Raw genomic sequence first — 20,221 nt, 5'->3', positions numbered from 1 at the left:
CTCCGCCCTGTGTCCAGCCTCATGGACCCCTGGAGGAGCTCTCCGCCCTGTGTCCAGCCTCAAGGACCCCTGGAGGAGCTCTCCGCCCTGTGTCCAGCCTCAAGGACCCCTGGAGGAGCTCTCCGCCCTGTGTCCAGCCTCAAGGAACCCTGGAGGAGCTCTCCGCCCTGTGTCCAGCCTCAAGGACCCCTGGAGGAGCTCTCCGCCCTGTGTCCAGCCTCAAGGACCCCTGGAGGAGCTCTCCGCCCTGTGTCCAGCCTCATGGACCCCTGGAGGAGCTCTCCGCCCTGTGTCCAGCCTCAAGGACCCCTGGAGGAGCTCTCCGCCCTGTGTCCAGCCTCAAGGACCCCTGGAGGAGCTCTCCGCCCTGTGTCCAGCCTGATTGGGGTGAGGTGCAGGGAGACAGGTGGTGCCCATGGTGGGGCCTCAGCTGGGACTGGATCCATTCTCTCTCTTCCTCATTGCTTCACTTTCTTCCTCCTTTTTTTCCCTCCGGCTGCAGATGGCACGGGCACAACGCCTGAGCCATCCATGAGACGTAACTGTACGCCAGACTATGGGTGATTGTCTGCAATCTGCACGGACCCTGATATTCATTTGCAGGATGGGGTTAAAGTTGATTGTGTCAGGAAACAGAGTCTGAAAAAGCAAAAAATTGCTATAAAACCCAATAGCAGAAATGATTTTTTTGGTTCAAAATGCATGCAATTATGTAAAAAATGCAAAAAATAATTGCCCTAAAAGGCGGCCATCCCCTTTGAAGGGAATCTGTGAGCAGGTTTCAGCGACTTAATCTGAGCGTAGCATCATACAGGGCAAGTGTGCCTGATTTCAGTGATGTATCACTTAGTCTACTGGGTGCAGCAATTGTGACCAGTCAGAGATCTTAGCTGCGGCGGCGCCAGGTCTCATCTCCTCTAAGGCTACTTTCACAATTGCGTTTTCTGCCGTCCGTCGTTGTGCAGCAAAATGACGTATCGACGGACATCACGAAAATAGGGAAAAATGTGTGTGACAAAACGGTTAAACAACAGTTAAACAACGGTGACTTTTTAAGCCCAGAAAGAGACACAGCTCAATCTATATATCCTTTTTGTACTCTAATTGAGACTGCTTCTTACCTAAATTTCCACCTCTGATTCCCAACGTTACTTGATCAATCCCTTTAATACGTACAGAGATGCACTGATGAAATCTTTTAAAGATGACGTGTAATTTCCTACGTTTTGCTTCCATTAGAATGTAATTGATCCTTGTACACATCAATTAGACATGTTGATGGGATTGAGGAGTTGTCTTGAATTCTGTGAAATAGTAATTTGGGACATGAGCTCTGTCGGAAAAACAGCAATATATAATAGTTTGAATGTATCACATGATCCTACCAAAATCTTGAGAACATAGCATAAGCAGGAATTGAAATTAAAACATAACTTTTAATGTATAACCAAATAAAGGAATATATTAAATAAACTGTCACCCAAAAAGTGTATCGATAAAAAAGTACTACTGGGTATACCCTGTCAGGGGACGTGCCGTAAACAATGTAGTACTTATACAAGATTTTATTGCAGACGCTGGCAGTGGTCACTCAATCCAAGGTACCTGATGAAATGGAGATAATGCCTGTAGAAGAAGCATTTACCAATACAGATAAACAGATCGCCTTGGTTGCATTAATATTAGCAGTTATCACAAAGCAAAGGGAGGGGTAAGATCAATTGGAAAAGACATGTACAGAAAAGTAATATTGGAACAATCTCCCCAATTGCTGAGGATAGGTAAGGTGGAGCCCCAATTCGCTTAGGTGGAGAAATCCTTGAAGCCACAGCAGCAGGAGACAATTCCCTGTCAGTCCCTGGGGGGCTATCAATAAATCTCAATCCCCGAGCTCCTGCCCTTACAAGGACAGTCCACAGCTACCCCTGAGGTATAACATGCCCTGCACTCTCCCTATTTCCAGGTCCCAACGCGTTTCTTTGCCAGCAGGATCATCAGGGGACTCGCTTGCATGGGAGATAAGGTGCTTCAGTGCTACAGACAGAGCTGCCACCCTCTATACTGGACTGCAGAGAGCGGGAGGAACCCTTGGTGTCCACTTAGATAGTGCGCTACAAGGCAATAATGGCCTATCACCTGTCAGACACAAATCATGTGACAGGTCTAATGAGCCAGACAATATGTGCGGCGCTTAACGTAGAAAAAGATTCGCCAAAGTACTTCCTTCAAGAAACCACTCAAACACCATGCCCCATAGTGTGCTCCAATGACCTGTCCGGTGCCTTATCACATATCTAGAGACACCATAAACCTACGTGAATCCACGTGGCTAGTGACTTCCTGTAACAGGAAGTAAGCATCACCATGGCAACGAGACGCAAGTAAAGACAATACCTGAAAAAAAAAAAAAAGGAGGAATCCACAGTCTCTGGAAGGCTTTGCCAGTGGGCAATAGCTGCTGAAAAATATCAGATAGACACCGCAGACACCTTCTCTGTGCAGCTTTACTTACTAAAATACGCCACCAATTCATAGTGGGAACCGCAATCAGTTTGTATGATTAGATACTGCGTCATAAGTCACAAAGGGAGCCACATCCATATAGATGGATGCCATAGTGTCACGGGATGGCGGTATACAGCAGAACAGATGTCATTGATGCATGAGGGCATACAGTGGACACAAAATGCCTGTATGTCTACACTAGGAATATTGAAGTATATCGTGGCACTACTGTGTTGGTGCACAAGGTAGGTTCCCCAAACCAGTGGACATAAAGTAAAGAAACTTGGCACTCAACTTGGTTATGTAGATAGTATTGAATATGCTTTTTAATTTCAAATAGCAGTCCCAGTATAAACGTTTCGGTCTGCCATAGACCTTCTTCAGTACAACTAGGTTGAAAATACATCACAAAGCATTTTTAACCATTGTATAATAACAACATCAAATGAAGTTACAAGAAAAACACAAATAACAAAATAACAGAAGGGATAGCTAACAAGATAAATCTAACAACGATTTAGTGAGTTGTGATGGATCAAAGGGTAGGAGAGGTAAGGAAAGGTAGAGTAATTTTATAAGATACCCGACTGCTCAAGAGCTAAACATGAGAGATGTCTCAGGATATAACGTAGATCCTTGTATGTAGGAATACTTGTGGATCGTACAGAGGACTGGACTGGTCGCTCTGCGGTATTAAGAAGTACATCCAATCATTAGGTGTGTAGTATAGTGGTATAGAATATAGAGATCACGAATGTGTTTACTGACCCGGTGTAACTGAGAGGATAATGTTGCTTATAGGTGGTAGATTTCCATTAAGGTGGCTGGAAGACAATATAGTGGCTGTTATTTACTGTCTAGCGTAGGGAGGGGTTAGAGCAAATCGTACTGATGAGATTACATATAAAAGAGAGAACTTCTCACCTACTGGCAGTAATAATATGTGGCAAGATAGTATATCTATTGTAGGTAGAGTCGGATTAGATAACCTGTCATTAATAAGAGGTAACAATCAGTATGGGTGCTGAAATGTAGGTTCTAAAAGACAGCAGTGTGGGCCTTACCCTGTGAATAGAGGCTTTACCATGTATAATGAGTAAGATTATAGCCACAGGATGGAATATGCATCTGTGAAACAACAGCAGGAACGATAAGACCAGTGATGCTGCCTATTTGGTGATAACTCCAGGAAGGAGGCTGTGCCATGGCTCACCAGTAGTGTTTAGGTCCCCAGAGTACTACGGAGTACGAGTAGGACGTGCCAGAACGGAAGCGCACCTGTGGTACACATGGTACAATAATCAGGACAGGTGCCCATAATGCCAGAATGATGTTAATTAGTATAGCTTGTATCTTACCTAAGTGTTGAGTGTAGTAACGCCACGCAACGCGGTATCCGCCGCTGGTTGCTGGCATTGGCAGGGAAGGTGTGTATAAGTAGGCGAGGGGCGGGATTCGGCATATGGCCGAGACCGGAAGTGCGTCAGAGGGTATGACGCTGACTGCCGGTGATCACTGCTGCGCTCGATTGTCATGGTAACAAGAGCGAAAGGCTAGTAGTAATAAGCACACTGCGCGAAAATGAGGGAAAGCGGGAGAGTGTAAATGTCGGAAGGATGTCACTAGGAATAATTTGTTTGTTTAATATATATTTATTTATATTGGAGCCGATCCTGTAGTAAAGGAAGCGGTCACATGTCACAACAAAAGAGGTCACATGACCACTGTGTACACTGGACGTCAGTATGGATGTTATGCATAAGGCTACATGTGGATGATCATTATGTAGATACTGTATACCTAAGGAGACAAGACAATAGCAGTCGGGTAGGGGGAGGAGGAAGGGAGAATCCGAGGGTGAGGAGGAATCAGGAGGTGACTTGAGTGAAGCGATCAGTATAAGCGACTCTGTAGAAAAAGATAAATGTATTAGTAACATCATCTAGGTGAACACAATAAGATACAAGTGACGTTAGCAGAATACTATTATGGTCGACCTATAGTATAAGTTGCTCTACATATCTGCATGATCCGTGGGGATTAAGTTAGTCGTTCCATAGGGGATATATAATAATAAAATGAAATAGCAATTAAGTAAAAGCTAGTGGATCATAGTCTCTGTTTAGACCTTTAGGTGTTAAGGTCTGCAATTCATGGATCCAAAAGGCTTCCCTTTTCTTAAGGAGATGTATTCTATTGCCCCCCCGTCTTGATGCCGGAATATGTTCCAGAATCTGGAATTTTAACTGGGATATATTATGTCCCTTAGAGATGAAGTGAAATGGGAGTGGCAGCAGCATATTTTTGCAACGAATCGTCGACTTGTGTTTCGAAATACAGGATTTGATGGCCTGTGTGGTTTCCCCGATATAAAGAAGGCCGCAGGGGCATTTGATAGCGTAAACAACAAAGGAAGTATCACAGGTTGAGTAACATTTGATCTCATACCTTTTACCGGAATGAGGGTGATAGAAGTGATCCCCCCTAATGACATTGTTACACTGGTTGCAGTGTAAGCACGGGAAAGTGCCTTTCTGAGGTGTCCCAAGGAAGCGTTGTGTAGAGTCCTCTTTCCTTCCCCCAAAGTCTGCTGTGACTAAAGAGTCCCGAATGTTGGCTGGACATTTGTAACATGGAAGGAAACCTTCACCATCACCAGCAGCACACAACAGGTTAATTTCTTAGACACGCTGGTCATGAGAGATGATATGGGTCTCCTTAAAACAGATTTGTATACAAAACCAACGGATAAGAACAGCCTCTTGCACTATCAGAGCCTACATCCGATTACCACCAAGAAGTCCATTCCCCGCTCTCAGTTCAAAAGAGTACAAAGAATTGTTACAGAACCTAATCTCATCAAAATTAGAACAGATGAGATGTACTCTAAATTTAGAGAACGAGGCTACCCTTCTGACTTACTTACAGATGCCATTAATCCACCCATGACGGTACACCCTCCTACAAACAACAGAGTTCCTTTTGTCCATGTGTACCATCCATATGTACACATTCTACACCACACGACATTGGAATATGCTACGTACAGCCCATCCAGGCATTCCTGAATTTCAGGAACATTTCCTTCCATGTTACAAATGTCCAGCCAACATTCGGGACTCTTTAGTCACAGCAGACTTTGGGGGAAGGAAAGAGGACTCTACACAACGCTTCCTTGGGACACCTCAGAAAGGCACTTTCCCGTGCTTACACTGCAACCAGTGTAACAATGTCATTAGGGGGGATCACTTCTATCACCCTCATTCCGGTAAAAGGTATGAGATCAAATGTTACTCAACCTGTGATACTTCCTTTGTTGTTTACGCTATCAAATGCCCCTGCGGCCTTCTTTATATCGGGGAAACCACACAGGCCATCAAATCCTGTATTTCGAAACACAAGTCGACGATTCGTTGCAAAAATATGCTGCTGCCACTCCCATTTCACTTCATCTCTAAGGGACATAATATATCCCAGTTAAAATTCCAGATTCTGGAACATATTCCGGCATCAAGACGGGGGGGCAATAGAATACATCTCCTTAAGAAAAGGGAAGCCTTTTGGATCCATGAATTGCAGACCTTAACACCTAAAGGTCTAAACAGAGACTATGATCCACTAGCTTTTACTTAATTGCTATTTCATTTTATTATTATATATCCCCTATGGAACGACTAACTTAATCCCCACGGATCATGCAGATATGTAGAGCAACTTATACTATAGGTCGACCATAATAGTATTCTGCTAACGTCACTTGTATCTTATTGTGTTCACCTAGATGATGTTACTAATACATTTATCTTTTTCTACAGAGTCGCTTATATTGATCGCTTCACTCAAGTCACCTCCTGATTCCTCCTCACCCTCGGATTCTCCCTTCCTCCTCCCCCTACCCGACTGCAATTGTTTGTCTCCTTAGGTATACAGTATCTACATAATGATCATCCACATGTAGCCTTATGCATAACATCCATACTGACGTCCAGTGTACACAGTGGTCATGTGACCTCTTTTGTTGTGACATGTGACCGCTTCCTTTACTACAGGATCGGCTCCAATATAAATAAATATATATTAAACAAACAAATTATTCCTAGTGACATCCTTTCGACATTTACACTCTCCCGCTTTCCCTCATTTTCGCGCAGTGTGCTTATTACTACTAGCCTTTCGCTCTTGTTGTCAGTTACCATGACAATCGAGCGCAGCAGTGATCACCGGCAGTCAGCGTCATACCCTCTGACGCACTTCCGGTTTCGGCCATATGCCGAATCCCGCCCCTCGCCTACTTATACACACCTTCCCTGCACAATGCCAGCAACCAGCGGCGGATACCGCGTTGCGTGGCGTTACTACACTCAACACTTAGGTAAGATACAAGCTATACTAATTAACATCATTCTGGCATTATGGGCACCTGTCCTGATTATTGTACCATGTGTACCACAGGTGCGCTTCCGTTCTGGCACGTCCTACTCGTACTCCGTAGTACTCTGGGGACCTAAACACTACTGGTGAGCCATGGCACAGCCTCCTTCCTGGAGTTATCACCAAATAGGCAGCATCACTGGTCTTATCGTTCCTGCTGTTGTTTCACAGATGCATATTCCATCCTGCGGCTATAATCTTACTCATTATACATGGTAAAGCCTCTATTCACAGGGTAAGGCCCACACTGCTGTCTTTTAGAACCTACATTTCAGCACCCATACTGATTGTTACCTCTTATTAATGACAGGTTATCTAATCCGACTCTACCTACAATAGATATACTATCTTGCCACATATTATTACTGCCAGTAGGTGAGAAGTTCTCTCTTTTATATGTAATCTCATCAGCACGATTTGCTCTAACCCCTCCCTACGCTAGACAGTAAATAACAGCCACTATATTGTCTTCCAGCCACCTTAATGGAAATCTACCACCTATAAACAACACTATCCTCTCAGATACACCGGGTCAGTAAACACATTCGTGATCTCTATATTCTATACCACTATACTACACACCTAATGATTGGATGTACTTCTTAATACCGCAGAGCGACCAGTCCAGTCCTCTGTACGATCCACAAGTATTCCTACATACAAGGATCTACGTTATATCCTGAGACATCTCTCATGTTTAGCTCTTGAGCAGTCGGGTATCTTATAAAATTACTCTACCTTTCCTTACCTCTCCTACCCTTTGATCCATCACAACTCACTAAATCGTTGTTAGATTTATCTTGTTAGCTATCCCTTCTGTTATTTTGTTATTTGTGTTTTTCTTGTAACTTCATTTGATGTTGTTATTATACAATGGTTAAAAATCCTTTGTGATGTATTTTCAACCTAGTTGTACTGAAGAAGGTCTATGGCAGACCGAAACGTTTATACTGGGACTGCTATTTGAAATTAAAAAGCATATTCAATACTATCTACATAACCAAGTTGAGTGCCAAGTTTCTTTACTTTATGTCCACTAGGAATATGTCCTATGCGCTTAGTCGCACACAAGGATGTCAACGTTCATCAATGGCGGTTAGACCAATAAGCTAATTAGACAGCCCCACTGATAGTTACAATTGCCCAATGTTATGGGGTAACTACTTGCAACTACTGCATATCTCATACACACAAATAATTGTACCTGCAACAGCCCAAAAGAAGCTGAGTCAAATTAAATGCACAGTGTTATATGGGAATGCTCCGAGTCAAATTAGATGCACGGTGTTATATAGAGCAGAACAGATGTCATTGATGCATGAGGGCATATAATGGGCAAGAAATGCCTGTATGTCTACGTTAGAAGTATGTCATATGCCCTTAGTCGCACACAAGGACGTCAGCGTTCATCATAGACGGTTAGACTTATAAGCTAATTAAACAGCTCTCCTCGGGAGTTGAGAGAGAGGTTTTTGGCTAGAGGTTCATCCCCGCAGTGTCCTCATTAAGGCGTATCATGAAGCTAAGGGTAGGGACCGCAGTGAATTGTTGAATCCCGTACCCAGGAGACAAGATGATACTGTTGCCCGTTACATCACTACCTATGATAATGGTGCAACTTGTGTTAGAGACATCCTCAGGAGACACTGGTCAGTCCTGCAAATGGATCCGGATATAGCAGAACGTATAGGTGATGCTCCCACCAACACCTACAGAAAAGCTCGCTCGCTACAGGATAGAATTGTCCATAGCCACTTCACCACTCCCCAAACGAGCACGTGGCTTAAAAATAATGTTACAGGATGCCACAGATGTGGTCATTGCACGGCTTGCCAGTTTGTAGATCCAAGTAAATTCTTTGTGAGCAATGTGACAGGGAAGAGGTATGAAATCAAGCAGTTTATTAACTGCAGCACAAAGGGGGTCATTTATAGAGCCTCCTGTACCTGCGGCATGGAATACATTGGTAAGACCATCAGAGAATTTAAAAAAAGAATTGGCGAGCATGTTGGTGATGTCGAACACAATAGGGACACATCAACCATATGCATAATGGACAAGTCAAAAATCTGCGCTTTGTGGCTACAGAAAAGGTCTCTGCACCTATGCGAGGGGGCAACTGGGATCAGAAAGAGGCGAAGTGGATATTTTATTTGAACACTGTCTCACCTCATGGTCTTAACAACCAAATTAGCTATGGATGTTTTATCTGACTCCTCTGATCGTACCCTATTGTTGCTAGCCAAGTGCTGTTTTACACATGAAAGTGTACCTCCCCACAAATCCTTTCCTTTTTGTCACCTTTTTGGGTTTTTGCAATATTGTTAACTGATATCTATACGGCCTCAATCATATATTCTATGTTGGGCACTTCTTTTTTAGTAAATTTTGGAGCTGATATGTGTATGTGCTGATCTTCTATTCAGAGCATTCCCATATAACACTGTGCATTTAATTTGACTCGGAGCATCCCCATATACCATTTTACTCAGCTTCCTATGGGCTGTTGCAGGTACAGTTATTTGTGTGTATGAGCAGTAGTTGCAAGCAGTTACCCCATAACACTGGGTAATTGTACCTATCAGTGGGGCTGTTTTATTAGCTTATAAGTCTAACCGTCTATGATGAACGCTGACATCCTTGTGTGCGACCAAGCGCATAGGACACATTTCTAACGTAAGTGCAGCGCCCCAGAGTCCTGGTCGTTGCAGTACTGTGGCTCCGCCACTATGGGGAGCTACGGTGCGTCCGATGGCACTGAAGGAGTTCATCTGATCAGGTATCACAGACACCAATACATTTCACAGCCGGGCCTCCGGGGGGAGCTAAGGGTTCTATTCATTAGGCCACTCCCCACCATAGTGGGTAAACTGGGGGTCAGGCAGGAAGTTAGTAGAGAAAGCTGACTGGATTGAACGAAGCAACACCTAGTGGCAGAGGGTGTTGTGGAGTAGGAGACAGTAGGGTCTCTGTCAGGGGTGGGATCCTGACAGAGGCTTGGCAACGAGAAAGAACGTAAAGGGACCGCGCCTGCTCCGGGTAGCGGCGGTGCCCAAGAAAGGACTAGAAGCGAGATAGATTGTGCTGAGTGAGAAACGAGATCAAGCGATAGGAGAAATACCAGTAGGGGTCGTGCTGTAAGACCGGAGCAACATCCTACTGAGGCGCATTACCGGTGGCCGGAACGCCGAGGGAGTGGAATAACATTCAGCTTCAAGCAATACTCCAAACAGCGGCAGGACAGTCAGTCTCAGGCGGGCTGTCTAACACATATCACCTTATGAAGTCTTGGGGGGCAATTGCGGGAGAGGGGCGTCTCTAGGGTCCCGGAAGAACTCCAGGCCTACCTGACAAACGGGTGCCGTTCTAACCAGAAATAAGGGAGGGACGGAAGATTAGAAGAACATCATTTAATACAGTTGTGAGGGAACTTAAGAAACAGACACAACGGTTGTGGGGACTTTCCGTGAGCACAGCAGGGGAGGACCGCAACACATAGCGCTAGAAGGAAGGCACCGATTTCCACCTGTGAAGAGAACTCTGGAGGTGCCATTGGACCGGCCGGACTTGCGTAGCCTGGCGAACCGTATTCTGGACTGAGGACCCAGAGATCTTCAGTAAAGAGGTAAAGAGACTGCAACCTGGTGTCCTCGTTATTTACCGCGACCTGCACCCCACAACTGCACCGTTACAACACCACTATTTGCACCGGACGTCCCCCACTGACAGACAGGGCCACGGACCGGGTCTAGCCACCGTGACAACCCCAGGACTGAGACTCAGAGGCCCGGCTCCGGGTACCCCTCGGCCCTGTGGCGGTGTGGGGGCGCTCCAACTTGGCGTCACGAACAGGATCTACTTAAGCCTGAAGAATCAGGTCATGTGTGCCTAGAAACTGTGATTTGTTGTGCTTGAACTGTGTTTTATTGCAAAGACTGTGCTGCGCCATTTCCCGCCAAAAACCGCCGCCATTGCTACGCCAGGGAGAGAGGAGGGCGTGCCATGGGGGGAGACTACCAAAGTGGCACCAGAAACGGTGATCGCCCCCTGCGCCTCTTGTTGCAAAGCGATGACCTGCCCCAAAGCAGAGAACCGCCCCCCGATTTGCAACGGCGGGAACGAGGTGGAGAAGGAGCCAGTTGCATGCGTTGCCGCCGAATGCTCGATAGCGACGATGAGCAGCAAGTGCCCGAGCAACAGCGAGGTGATCCCGGCCTGCCCTTACCCATCAGAGGCGGACTCGCGTCCACCGCCGGTGAAGAAGCTGAACCTACCAATCCCGACCTTGGAACCAGCGGAAGAGGAGCCATGGAGAGCGAAGCCGCTTCCGGGGGTCGCATTGGAGGAGCCGCGGTCCGAGCAGCAGCCGATTCCAGCGTCCTTGTTAGCGGACCGGAGCGACATCGGTGGAACCACATCAGGCGCAGGTATGGAAGACGCCCCTGCTCCCCCGCTCGATCCCGCTCCCGCGACCGATCCTCACCTCAGTAAAAGTCGTCTCCGCTCGGCAGAGTTAATGGTGATACCTCCTGATGCAATGGGGAAGCTGGTACCGCCGCTGCCGACTAGGATGGGAGAACCCATAGACGTGGGGCCAGATGGGGTGATCCTCCAGTGGGACACCCCCCGGGTGGGGCCAGATGGAGCTCGGGAAGAAGGATTCACCCTTGCTGTGCTTACTTGGGAGCAATACAAACAATGTCTGATCCTACATTGGAAAAGGCAGAAAGAGGCAGAGCTGACTGCCCCATCGAGGGCGCAGCAACCACCTCCTGCATGTGATGACCGGGACATGTTGAGGCGAGGCACTGTACTGGCCTTCCACCCGAAGAGAGGATGGGGCTCCATACAGGAACCGGGGCTCTCAACTGACGTCTTTGTTGCCAGCTGTAACGTGAAGACTCCCTGCTGCGGTCGGAGTGGTGATCCATTGCAAAGGGGGGATCCAGTGACCTATACCCGTCATCGGAATGCGTACGGGTGGTATGCCAGGAACGTGCGTCGCTGTGAGCTCGGGGGAGTGTCATCTGCTACTTCAACCAAGATGGAACCAGGCGTGACGGATCTTACCAATATTGCCGCTGTACGTCTCATTGCAGCCACTGAGCTGGCGGCTAGAGTCCGCCTTCAGGTTCAGACGTCGGGTGGTCTGACTACACCCGAGAAACCCCCCAGTGATACTGGCGCTGTGTCAGCCGCTGACCTCGGATCAAAGCCTGCACAGCCGGAAGGTGCCCACTTTCGGCTGATGTCTTGTGATTTACTATGAAGATAAACCTCGGAAACCTGAAAATGTATATAGTTACTGTTTCCCTGTTTACGGTTTGCTGCTAAACCCGTCCAGGGTTAACCCTTTATGGATCCCTCTACTGACCCGGGATCCTTGCTGTTTGTTTACGCTATTCAAGTTTGCACAAAGTTTAAAGAACTGCAGTAATCATGGACCGTGCATGATACAAACTTTTCCCTTGTAAATAGTTTGCACCTTATTAAAGGCGCTCCCTACTGGTTTTATTCAAAGAGACTCTTTGCGAAGATACCGTACCGGAGCCTTTGCTGAGTATGGACTGGTAGCTAGAAAAGACGCGCTACCTCACAGAGACCTGACCCCTCTTAAAGGGGATGTTCATTTGTTGATAATGCTTTAAGGCCAATAGCTATAATGCTGATAAAGAAAAGTGATGATAACATTTACATGTAAAAGTTATGTGTATGCAATTAGTTAAATGTAAAGAAATGCTGATAATGTTTTCGGAAAGAAGAAAGTGAAAGGTAATAGAAGGATGCAGTGGACCCGTAGAGGTAGACGTGGTGTCCAGCATGCATAGTAGAGAGCAAGTTTAACGTTGTGAAAAGAAGATAGTTAATAATGTTGGTAAGAAAAAGAAGGGGGGGATAGAAGGTAGACCCTGCGTTCCCCATCGAAAGTTAATAATGTGTTACTAAGGACAGAAAGTGAACCCGTAGGGGTTAGTGAGTGAGTCCTTCTAGGAGCCAAGTAGAGCCGGCTCAGTGTTCTCAAACTGAAAGAAAAGTTATGTTCTATACTGTGTATAGTAGTTGAAAAGGCAGTAGGCCCTGGCTGAACGGGGCGGTCCTGTAATAGAAAGGAGAGGCAGTAGGTCTGGTGCCGATAGGACAGGCGGTCCTGCAGATCCAAAGTAGGAGAATGAAAAAGTTAAAGTGCCTTATAATGTGATTATAGGAAGGTCTTTAGTGGATTTAGAGTGTGAGTCCTTAAAGGCAATGTTAAATTATTGTTCAACAATTTTGCACTTAGTAGAATACCCGGTTGGGTAACAGGAGTTATTTATAGCCTGTAATTTATAATGTTAACCATGTTTGTAACGTTTAAGTGTCCTCACCTCCCATAAAGGGAAGCCTGTTCAAGTATACTTATTGTTTTGCACTCAACAAAATTGTATGTCTTTTTGCTAACTTGTATTGTTGTTTTCTTCCCAGTCCCGGAGTACTGTGTTTAACCAGGGGGGAGTGCAGCGCCCCAGAGTCCTGGTCGTTGAAGTACTGTGGCTCCGCCACTATGGGGAGCTACGGTGCGTCCGATGGCACTGAAGGAGTTCATCTGATCAGGTATCACAGACACCAATACATTTCACCGCAGGGCCTCCGGGGGGAGCTAAGGGTTCTATTCATTAGGCCACTCCCCACCATAGTGGGTAAACTGGGGGTCAGGCAGGAAGTTAGTAGAGAAAGCTGACTGGATTGAACGAAGCAACACCTAGTGGCAGAGGGTGTTGTGGAGTAAGAGACAGTAGGGTCTCTGTCAGGGGTGGGATCCTGACAGAGGCTTGGCAACGAGAAAGAACGTAAAGGGACCGCGCCTGCTCCGGGTAGCGGCGGTGCCCAAGAAAGGACTAGAAGCGAGATAGATTGTGCTGAGTGAGAAACGAGATCAAGCGATAGGAGAATACCAGTAGGGGTCGTGCTGTAAGACCGGAGCAACATCCTACTGAGGCGCACTACCGGTGGCCGGAACGCCGAGGGAGTGGAATAACATACAGCTTCAAGCCATACTCCAAACAGCGGCAGGGCAGTCAGTCTCAGGCGGGCTGTCTCACACAAATCACCTATGAAGTCTTGGGGGGCACTTTGTGGAGAGGGGCGACTCTAGGGTCCTGGAAGAGCTCCGAGCCTACCCGTCAAACGGGTGCCGTTCTAACCAGAAATAAGGAAGGGACGGAAGATTAGAAGAACATCATTTAATACAGTTGTGAGGGAACTTAAGAAACAGACACAACGGTTGTGGGGACTTTCCGTGAGCACAGCAGGGGAGGACCGCAACACATAGCGCTAGAAGGAAGGCACCGATTTCCACCTGTGAAGAGAACTCTGGAGGTGCCATTGGACCGGCCGGACTTGCGTAGCCTGGCGAACCGTATTCTGGACTGAGGACCCAGAGATCTTCAGTAAAGAGGTAAAGAGACTGCAACCTGGTGTCCTCATTATTTACCGCGACCTGCACCCCACAACTGCACCGTTACAACACCACTATTTGCACCGGACGTCCCCCACTGACAGACAGGGCCACGGACCGGGTCTAGCCACCGTGACAACCCCAGGACTGAGACTCAGAGGCCCGGCTCCGGGTACCCCTCGGCCCTGCGGCGGTGTGGGGGCGCTCCATAGACATACAGGCATTTCTTGCCCATTATATGCCCTCATGCATCAATGACATCTGTTCTGCTCTATATAACACTGTGCATCTCATTTGACTCGGAGCATTCCCATATAACACTGTGCATTTAATTTGACTCAGCTTCTTTGGGGCTGTTGCAGGTAGTTATTATTTGTGTGTATGAGCAGTAGTTGCAAGCAGTTACCCCATAACAATTGTAACTATCAGTGCGGCTGTCTAATTAGCTTATTGGTCTAACCGTCATTGATGAACGCTGACATCCTTGTGTGCGACTAAGCGCATAGGACATATTCCTAGTGTAGACATATAGGCATTTTGTTGTGGTTAGATTACCGTGTGCACAACCGAGTTTGGTGCACGGGTAGGTTCCCAAACCGTAGTCAATTAATAATACAAAACCCGGCACTCAACTTAATGGTGTGAAGAAATAACAGAATTATTGTGTCCCAAATCCAACAAAAACGTTTCGGTCTCGCAACGGGACCTTCATCAGTAACTGAAACAAGTTTATATATACAATCAAAAATTGGGAGAATACAAAACATATAAGTAACAACAAAACCAAAGTATATACAACATATGCAATGCACATGATTATGGCAGTTTTAAGTAGTAAGTGAGGTCTATTCGTGTGGAAGAGTGACCTATATCGTGGCACAGTGGTGGTACAGTGATGGAAAAATACATACCGTAATTTGGGATGATGTTAGGAGAAGGTGACTATATGACCTGTCTGGGAGTAGACATGGACCGAGGTGAGCGGATATAACAGAAAATGTCCCACAAAGGGGTAAGATCATGAATTAGTACCTACCAGGAAAACGAGTCAATATAGTATGGAGTCCCCAATAGAGGGAGAGAGGTTTTGGCCTAAAGCAGGAGGAGAGGGGAAAAAGGAGACTTATTGCACTGGCCCTGGAGGTTTGTTCTAAGGTAGAAGGAGGTATAAATAATTACCTATGTGCAGGCTGGCGTCGCGGCGTCCACCGCTGTGCGTTGGTGTACAGGGGAGGGCCAGGTGGCTCTATTTATAGTGAATGCGCCAGGGGGGCATAAAAGGTGGGGGCTAGTAAAGCGCAATACCGCTCTGTGTACGAGCGGGAGTGGGCGGAAGTGACGCACCGGAAGTAACCGGTCACATGAATGGTAGCCTAAAATCGCCATCTTGGAGGTGGAAAAGTAGTAATAAATGTCGTACTGCGCATGTCAGTAGGCGCAAGTATGTGGGCTGAGTACATAGACTCAGAGCGCATGACGGTTGTCATGGTTACGAATATGGCCCTAGTGCACATGACTATAGTAATACTATAGTGTGGGCGGATGTAGTGTGCACAAAAAGAGGGGGGGACCTTATATATTATAGATGGTTATGTGTGCGCTAACTAGAAAGGGACCTCTGGAGGGAGGATAGTTGGAGAGTCGCCCCATAAGAGTTGATAGGGTGCGCCTGGCAATGAAGGAAGCCCCAGACAGGTCAGTGACGATTGGTATGGTTGAAGTGAATAGTTTTATTATCCTATAAGCTGGATATAACAAATAATACTGAAATGTAGTATACCAGAATTGAACAGATAGAGTTGGATATACCAAAAGACAGGGGGACGTGACAATCCTGAGCAAGGTGATGATAAGTGAGTGGTACGGTGCCCGTGATCCATAGTGATGACAGATTCAATAAAGACGACACTAGAAGGACTAAAAAGAGCGAATTAATAACAATGCATGTCAATCAAGGTATCATTTATACAAATGCCATAAGCTCATAATCGCGGTTGAGGCCTCTGGGAGAAAGGGTTTCCAGAGTGTGAATCCAGAAGGCCTCTTTCTTTTTAAGTAGAGTGACTCTGTCTCCTCCTCGCCTAGGAGGTGGTACGTGATCTATCACCTGGTACTTTAATTGTGAGACAGTATGTCCCTGTGTGTGGAAATGGTATGGGATAGGAAGGAGTAGGTTGCTGCAACGGATAGTGCTCTTGTGCTTCGAGATCCTATCCCTAACTGATTGTGTGGTTTCGCCGATGTAGAGTAGTCCACACGGGCATTTGATGAGATATATGACGTAAGAAGACTCGCAGGTGAAAAAATTCTTAATGTGGAATGTTTTACCAGATCTGGAATGTTGAAAAATATTCCCCTTTTGAATGTTATTGCATTGTGCGCAATGTAGGCACTGGTAGGTGCCGGTTTGGGGTCGTGAGAGGAAGGTCTGCCTATGTGGGTGCTTAGATCTAATGTCCGCTCTGACCAAAGTGTCTCTTAAGTTCGGGGGTCTCCTAAAACATGGTAAAAACGGTTCTCTAAATTCTGGTATGTCAGGATGGGCCGTGGACAAGAGGTGCCAATGTCTCCTGATGGTTTTATGGAGAAATAGAAGGGGTGGTACGAATGGACAAAGGGGATACGTCTGTCTGAGGTCCTCCTAGTGGGTCAGGGAGGGGGGTCCCTAGATTCTGTCAAGAGGGTGGAGGGATAGCCCCTCCTCCGAAATTTAGTGGTCATGTCTTGGAGGCGTGTTTCACAGAGTGCTGCGTCTGGGACTATACGTTTGACTCTTTGATATTGTGACAGGGGAATGGAACGTTTGGTGGAAGGTGGGTGAAAGCTTTGGTAGTGTAGCAGGCTGTTCCGATCAGTTGGCTTTGTGTAAAGATCGGTGGTTAATAGGCCTGCTGTGTCCTTGAGAACCATAGTGTCCAAAAAGTTGATGGCATTCTGATCCTGGCTGATGGTGAACTTAATGCCTGGCCAGGCATCATTGATCATCAATGAGCCCCCCCACATGCAAAAAATGTCATCTATATAACGTTTCCATAATGTGACGTTATTAATGAATAAAGGATGCTTATAGATGATAGATGTTTCGAAGAGTGCCATATATGTATTAGCGTAAGGGGGCGCTACATTGGAGCCCATTGCTGTGCCCCGTGTCTGTAGATAAAAGGAGTCCTGGAAGAGAAAATAGTTATTGTATAGTACCGTAGACAATAAGTCAATGCAAAGGTTGATTTGTTCGGTATCGAGTCCTGCGGTGGTGAGAGACTGATGCACTGCATTGATTCCATTCAGATGTGGGATGGACGTATATAGATCTTTAACATCGAGGGTCACTAGTAGAGTATTGGGGGATACCCTGTGTAAATCTCTGATACAATGTAGGAAGTCTCCCGTGTCCAAAATGAAAGAAGCTGATTTTTGAGTGATTGGTGTAAGTATTTTTTCCAGGTACCGTGATAGTGGTGAAAGAATAGAATCTGTGGAAGCTACTATCGGCCTACCAGGGGGATTGGCTAGATCTTTATGAATTGAATATAGGCATTTTGTGTCCACTGTATGCCCTCATGCATCAATGACATCTGTGCTGCTGTATACCGCCATCCCGTGACACTATGGCATCCATCTATATGGATGTGGGCTCCCTCTGTGACTTATGACGCAGTATCTAATCATACAAACTGATTGCGGTTCCCACTATGAATTGGTGGCGTATTTTAGTAAGTAAAGCTGCACAGAGAAGGTGTCTGCGGGGTCTATCTGATATTTTTCAGCAGCTATTGCCCACTGGCAAAGCCTTCCAGAGACTGTGGATTCCTCCTTTTTTTTTTTTTTTCAGGTATTGTCTTTACTTGCGTCTCGTTGCCATGGTGACGACAACTTCCTGTTGTTACAGGAAGTCACTAGCCACGTGGATTCACGTAGGTTTATGGCGTCTCTAAATATGTGATAAGGCACCGGACAGGTCATTGGAGCACACTATGGGGCATGGTGTTTGATTGGTTTCTTGAAGGAAGTACTTTGGTGAATCTTTTTCTACTTTAAGCGCCGCACATATTGTCTGGCTCATTAGACCTGTCACATGATTTGTGTCTGACAGGTGATAGGCCATTATTGCCTTGTAGCGCACTATCTAAGTGGACACCAAGGGTTCCTCCCGCTCTCTGCAGTCCAGTATAGAGGGTGGTAACTCTGTCTGTAGCACTGAAGCACCTTATCTCCCATGCAAGCGAGTCCCCTGATGATCCTGCTGGCAAAGAAACGCGCTGGGACCTGGAAATAGGGAGAGTGCAGGGCATGTTGTACCTCAGGGGTAGATGTGGACTGTCCTTGTAAGGGCAGGAGCTCGGGGACTGATATTTATTGATAGCCCCCCAGGGACTGACAGGGAATTGTCTCCTGCTGCTGTGGCTTCAAGGATTTCTCCACCTAAGCGAATTGGGGCTCCACCTTACCTATCCTCAGCAATTGGGGAAATTGTTCCAATATTACCTTTGTGTACATGTCTTTTCCAATTGATCTTACCCCTCCCTTTGCTTTGTGATAACTGCTAATATTAATGCAACCAAGGCTATCTGTTTATCTGTATTGGCACTTGATAAATGCTTCTTCTACAGGCATTATCTCCATTTAATCAGGTACCTTGGATTGAGTGATAGGACACTGGACCACTGCCAGCGTCTGCAATAAAATCTTGTATAAGTACTACATTGTTTACGGCACGTCCCCTGACAGGGTATACCCAGTAGTACTTTTTTATCGATACACTTTTTGGGTGACAGTTTATTTAATATATTCCTTTATTTGGTTATACATTAAAAGTTATGTTTTAATTTTAATTCCTGCTTATGCTATGTTCACATGAGCTCCGTCAGCGATTATTGAATTTATTCTTTGTCCTAATTTTTTGTATTTAAAAATGTTTTCTATTAGCAATTGTAAGGCACCGCCATGGGGACTATCTGTGCCCCCTCTTATGCAAATTTATATTTGGTGGCATGGGAGAGATGCAGCCTCATGACACATCTTGTTCTGGGCATTCAGCAGGCACAGAGATGCATGCGATACATTGATGATATTTTCTTCCTCACGGAAGGCTCCCCCTCGTTGTAGATTTTTATTGCAGGAACTAAATAACAACATTAATGTCAGATTGACTTACAATAGTGGTAGAGATGTTGATTCCTTGACGTGCACATCAAGACCACTGATGAAGGTAATTTGGAAACAGTTGTATTTCGAAAAGCAATGGCTGTTAGTTTGTTGTCTGCATTTCCTACCACAGTGTGACAAATTCCAGTGGGACAACTTTTGAGAGTTGAAAGTGACAGATTTACAGCCGACTTATTTGAAAATCAATCCTGAGATCTGGCATTTCGTTTTCAGGAAAGAGGATACAGTAACTATCAAATCATAAAAGGATATCACCGGTCTTGACAGGTATCTAGACCTAAACATTTCTGTACAAACGTGGAAAAAAAACATTAAGTCAAGAATTCAATCAAATACGACTGATAATGAGATATAATGACCAGTGGAAAGAAACGTCCGATATTCATAACAAACAGTAACAAGTGTTACTATCGGATCCTATTTAGCATAAATGTCTTCCATCATCGCCAAAAATTACAACTCGGAGGTCCCAAAGTTTGAAAGACATTCTGGTTCCTAGCCGCCATATCCTGCCCAAATAATCCAGGTTTTAAACTTTGGGACAAGACAAGAGATTTCTCCCATGTGGTGACTGTAAAGTTTGTCCCAATTTGGATGGAGCGACTATATTTGTAAATTCTGATGGAAGGAAAACAAATGAAATTAGTGGTCAGCATTCCTGCAGTTCAACAGGAGTAATTTCAT

This window comes from Ranitomeya variabilis, chromosome 2 (assembly GCF_051348905.1).
Source record: "Ranitomeya variabilis isolate aRanVar5 chromosome 2, aRanVar5.hap1, whole genome shotgun sequence".
NCBI classification, from domain to species: Eukaryota; Metazoa; Chordata; class Amphibia; order Anura; family Dendrobatidae; genus Ranitomeya; species Ranitomeya variabilis.
The sequence above is the reverse complement of the archived record's forward strand: the minus strand, read 5'-3'. Positions refer to the sequence as shown.